A 6,470-nucleotide genomic window follows, 5' to 3' on the forward strand; every position below is an offset into this window, starting at 1 on the left:
ATTGCCGATCTGATCTGATTTGCCATTGATGCTTGAGGGTTATAGTTCCATAGCTTCTTTCTTTCGTGTTCTTATTATTTGACAAAACTGGAAAGGTGTTTAGAACGCTTCGTGAGAGTTTTACACTTTATTTTTGAGGTCAGTGTGACAGTGTCAGCTAACATCTTCTTAATGTCCTTTACATTCCCCACATGCAATAAGTTATCTGAATTAATTATTAATGTAAACAAAAATGTTTTGTTTCAAAGCAGATTTTTTAAAAGGACAGCTGATGTTAACACGTGTTCTCGCGATACTTTTGCGTTCTTTAACATGTTTTGGGAGGGAAGGCCGCAGTGTATCATTTATTCTTTCATTCATTCACATATGTACTTATTTCTTTTGTTCTTTTTCTTTATCTCGTTGATTCATTCTCATAATTCTTGCTCTTAATTCTTACTATAATTCATTAATTCAGTGTAAAATTCCGACTGATACAATAAACTGGCTGAAGTTCTATTAAACCAGGGATAATCTACAACGTATATACTCTGTATAGTCTCCCTGGTTAAACACAACTGAAGTTGCACTAGGAAGGAGCCAAGTCACAGTGTACGTTGGAGCGTGACGAGGCACACGTTAATTAGTACAAATGGCAAAGAAGGCAAGCGAGTGACCCATCCCCGTTGTAGAGTATCCCTGGTTTCAGGTAATTTGAATATAGGGTTATCTGCTAATCTAGAAGTGTGTTCACATTTGATTAAAACATTATCTGGTAAATAGTAGATCAAGAATCAAAAGTCCCCATCCAAATATTGCTTATTTTATAGGCTCAGCCTGTTAGCTGATCACTGCATAAAACTCACTCACTCACTGTTCGCTTACTGACAGGAAGGCCTATTGGTTAAACCATTCCTCATGCCAAAGACTTGGTTCGATTCCCCTCATGGTATAAGCAAAGCCCATTCCTGGTGTCCCCTCCCAAGATACTGCTTGAATATTGCTTTATGAAAGCCAAACTGCTCACTCACCTCATGGGATTACAACAAACATAAGTTTTATATAGTCAAAGAAGCCATTGTTAAATATTGGCTGGATCCTCTAAATGAGGCAATTTGAATGGACATATCCCATGTGATTATAATCATGCTCTATCATTGGCTGTCATGATCCTAAAATAAGACCTCATTACGTCTAGCCTTGGTAATGTTTGTAAGGCGATCCAGGTGTCAGTCCAGAGATATCATTTCTGTTTCTATTTATAGATTTATACCGTAATGTCTCGAAATAAAATACTCATTTTATATCTTTCGTTTACTGTTTGTATTAGTTGTTCCACCGGTTTCACCTTCAGACAGTCGTTAAATCGCTGTGACAGACCATACTTATTCGTTTGAATTCAGGATGTCCTCATATTTGCACAAGCTTGGCGTCTATTCTGTTTAAGGCTGCTGCAGTGGTAAAGACATTATAATTCCTTATCAAGTTCATGTCACACAAGGGGCATTTTGCAAGAAACGATCACTGTTAAACTCAGAGGTCAGGACCTGTGAAGATCCGGGGTACAACAGGTCCTCAGCAACACATGCTTGCCACAAAAGTCGACAGTGCTGTCATAAGAGGCGACTAACGGGATCGGGTGGTCAGACTCGCTGATTTGGTTGACACATGTCATCGGTTCCCAGTAGCGCAGATCAATGTTCACGTTGTTGGTCTCTGGACTGTCTGGTCCAGATTTGTAGACGCCGCCATATAGCTGGAATATTGCTGAGTGCGGCGTAAAATATAACTAAACTCACTCTCACAGAGGTTGGCATTTAATGGAGAGAATACGGCAAACCAAACACGTTCTGTATTCGCTTCGTACACCATTCCTCAGCTGGGTTTCCCATGTCCTAAGCCAACAGTTATCACAGAAACACAGATCTATTTTCCACGTACTTTCACACATGCCCACATCCATTCTAGAGACTTACGATTCTACGACACGGGTCTACGATCTCAATACGTAAAATGCTAGTAACCACATCTGTCCTACAGACAGGTCTGAAGCCTTATTTATACGTACCCCTTTGCCATTTGGGGCTAACAGGTGAAGCAAATTCAATTAGTCGTTTGGTCTTTCAAAAACATTTTGTCCAGGTGTTCTGTTCTGGTATTCAGGTGTTCCTGATTACAATATTGTTAGAGCTGACACTTGTGTGAGCGTTCAGTATTTAATCAGAACCCTTGGCATCGTGCATGAATAAGTGAAAATATTCGAATATGTTCTTATCATTGCGTCATCTGAAATGGAGTGGGTGGTGTCTCCAAAATAAGCTTTTTCACAGTCTCCAACAGGCAAAATGTTTCTTGCATATTTTGCTTCCTGATGTTTGTGGAGTATTTATTGCAGAATGTGAGGGGTTTTTTTGACGTACCAACCTAAAACAAATAAAAAGTCAAACAAAATGGGGATCGTGAGGCTGGAACATAGCAAAACCAGTTAACTTGTGGTTGACAGATATACAGTTTAATGTGTAGAAAATTGAAATATGAAAACAGGAGCATTTGCATTATTTTCTAGGTGACTTCGACTACGATCCTCGTATCTCCCAATACTTTCAATCGTAAATTGAAGAAGTTCCCCTACATTTTTATGAATATGTATTTCCGAAAAGTGTTCGAAAGCGCACCTACAATCTCCATAATAGGCCCGCAAGGTCGTCAGAAATACACCCAATTTGGCCCTTGAGAACCGTTATGTAAATAAATGCACGTTCGTGTATTTGAATCCCTTACCGGCCATGACATCATCCTAACTAAAGGCTACTAACAGTGAGTGTGTCAATTAATATTGCGTCAAACTCCACACCGGGTATGTCCAGAGCCCCAACACATTCGTAACAACTCGTCTCTTTCCGTGACCTACAAGAAGACATCCGGCTTGCCAGAATGGCACGAGTAGTTACGAATGAACCCTACAATCAATAGCACTGCGCATTTTTACCCGGATAACCCAAGCTGCATGTTGTTCGGCTATAAAAGCTTATAGTCGCATAACTCATCGCACCGAGTAGTTGCCTAGAGTGAGATAACATGTATCCCATGGGCCACATTATTCTCTTAGCTACATTATCTGTTCTTTCAATATGGCGATATATATTTTCATGATTTTTTAAACAGTGACAGAAACGATTCAAGTACTCGGGATTATTTTTTACAAAAGCAGCACAATCATTACGCGCATTCTGATGGTTTGTCGGACATGGCAAGCATCGAGAGGGGGACGAGTCATCTTTGAGGTTACGGAAAGGGGCGAATGGTGATGAATGGGGAAGTGAGCGAGTTTAGTTTTACGCCACCTTTAGCAATATTTCAGCAACATCACGGCGGGGACACCAGGAATGGGCTGCACACATTGTGGTCATGAGAGAAATCGAACCCAGGTCTTCAGTGTGACGAGATAACACTTTAACCACTTGACTATCCTGACACCCCAGATTTCAGAAGCCAGTGTAGGGCACATTACATAAATGAACCTACTCCCAACAAACATTGCCTGTAACACGTATACCACAGGTTCAGCAAAAATCGAAACTCTTTTGCTCGCTCCTTGAGTGAGTGAATGACTTCAGTTTCATGCTCCACCCAGTTTTACGCCGCACTCAACAACATTCCAATTATATGGCGGCGTTTTGTAAAGAATCGAGTCTGGACCAGATAATCCAGTGATCAACAGTATGAGCATCGATCTACGTATTGGGAACCGATGACGTCTCAGCCAAGTCCGCGAGCCCGACCACCCGATCCCAGTAGTCGCATCTAACGACTAGCATGGGTTACTGAAGCAGAGCTCGAAACAATCGCCGACACAGATGCCCAGCGCTGGTTGTTATTGTATCGGGCCACCAGTTCCATATATTAGCAGGCTCTTGTGGCTTTCAGTAAGTAATCTGTCTTTTTTCACCTGGAATATTTCCCATTGTTTGTTTCTTTATTAATGTTCTTGAACGACCCCTGATCCACCACGCATAATAACTTACACTTTCCTTTCCTGGTATTTTAGCTCAGTTATTCCACCGGAATGTCAACACCGGTCTTAAACAAATCAAATCTGCTGCCCGTGCCTGAGGCTTTGCTACTTGATGTCGAATTGTGTGAAACAGTGTACAATGTAGTCTATTTTGTTTCTTTTGTTGCGACGTAAACAAAATAGACCTGCAGATTTCATTAAGGGAATGTAGGTGGCACCAGGACCTGATATCCAACTGGCAAATTCAGGAATTGCAAACACCGTACTGAAGACCAATTCTAACACGGATCTTCACGGGTATCTAATACAAAGATTTTACTCTATCCTTGAAGTCACTTAGATCTTCCACAGTGTATTTCTCCCCAGTTCCGAAGAATTGCGTATATGCATTCCTCAGGGCTGTTTGAAATGCAAAGTAAACTGACGAATCACGGCCAACATGTTTGTATGGTGGGACTGCTGTCTCTCGGCGTTTTCACCACAGTCTGCATCTGTTCCCATAGAAGTACCAGCCCAACCAGCTCAGCATGACCAGAGACCACAGAATAGATAATATTATATTGTCTCTGGTAGCAGAAAGTGTAAGATGTTTTCTTGAAAAACGTATCGATTCATGCAACACTCAAGGAGGATGTACACATCCAGTCTTCAAATCTGAAATGGTATTTTCCGCGAGCAAATATTTATTGAGCACTACATCGAAAATGAAGACTTTTCCAATTCGGTGACGAATCACAGCTACGTGATCATATTAATTTTCCACATGAATAATAACTAGAAGAGGAAGTCATCATTGTGAACATTGAACACCAACCGTTAATTATCTGCTCTTTTCAGTATTGACAAAATGACGTTGTGCAACACTGTCGTGTTAATTCCACTTAAATCAGTTTAATACTTAAATACAGCTTTATGCTGTAAACGTTAGTTTAAAATAACCTCAGGACAGTACTAATCTGGTGAACAAGACACGGATTCGGCATTGGCGGTTCGAATCCCGTCTCTGATTTTTTTTTCTTCACCTTTGGGATTGGAATCCCGAATCTTAATTTTTTGTTCATATTTGGGATTCAAGTGCCGAATCTGATTTCTATTTTTCATATTCGTATTTTTTTCTTTCGTAGATTCGGCACTTGAGTACGACATTTGGTATTTAAACTCTTTTCAGTATTCGGGTTTCGGGAGCTGCTTTAGAGTGAGGACTACGACTGTCGTAATTCCGGAACACAAAGTTCGCAATACTGCAATGGGAACATTTAAGGGAAATGAGCTTTACGTGTTTAGCTGAAGGTATTTCATGCCATGAAAGTGAGTGTGGCTTTACGCCGTTCCGCTATATATAATGCCACCCGCTGTGCCTGATTACCTGGTCTGTCTGTCTGTTTATGTGTGCATATGTATTTTAAACACACTTCTCAATATATTCCAGTAATCCATGTCTGCGAGCCACACGTCGTCTCTAACGAAAATCACTAGGGACCACTTCATGTTCACTCGTCACCACTCGCCCCTTTCCGTAACCTCCAAGAAGACGGCGGCTTGTCCCGGAATAACACGAGTTGGTCACGGATGCTTCTAGTTTAGAATTCCCATGATGAAGTGACTTTGCAGCAATGGATGTCAATATACCGGGCATCTTGTATTTCCATCGTGTTAAAGCAATGGAATCCAAAAAGGGACATTGTCGATTTGTCGCATTGCAATCCTAGATAAAAGAAGCAAAAAGTGTCAACAGTAAGCAAAACGGGGCAATGCAGCAACGTGATAATGTCCTTTCTAGGATTCCATACAAACCATCTCAAATCTATACCCACAATGCCTTCAGACTGTTTTCACAGAAAGCACGTACGTTCAAGTGCAAGCATCTTGCTTTTTGTAACATGGACTACCGTAAGTATCAGCAAATAATTGATCCACATTTGGAGTTGTTCGACAGTACTGTTTATGTGTATAACACTCAGTGATATCTGTAGCTACACATACAAGTAAGGTTTTTCCAGAAACATTGACATAACTTAAAGTTAGTGATACGTTTAAAACACATCCGTTTTACCTATTGATTCCAGCTCAGCCTCATAATGTCTTTTCGCGATGTATTGTCTCTGTAGCTCACACAATGGACTGCAAATGTTTTCTCAGTTGATACGTCCTCACTGCCAATATTTTATTTTGTCAACAATATATGTGTATGAATTTCATTGTCAAAATCAAGAGCGTGGCGTGTTTTATGGTCGCGTTCTGCTCTGCTTAACTCCGGGACAATCAGACTCAGCTGGAGTTTAAGAGGTGCCATACGGTGTAAGGTAAATGTTGAGATCGATTTGAGTGAATCTCAGAAGACTTATCAAGGATTTCAAATTCAAAAGGTTGTAAAGACAGTACAAAGCTGAGAAATCAGTACATCTGAATACGACAGTATGGTGAAATGGTGGCCGATATCCTCAGGTTGCACTACCCTATATCAAACCCTGATGGT

Source organism: Haliotis asinina, chromosome 12 (genome assembly GCF_037392515.1).
Source record: "Haliotis asinina isolate JCU_RB_2024 chromosome 12, JCU_Hal_asi_v2, whole genome shotgun sequence".
NCBI classification, from domain to species: domain Eukaryota; kingdom Metazoa; phylum Mollusca; class Gastropoda; order Lepetellida; family Haliotidae; genus Haliotis; species Haliotis asinina.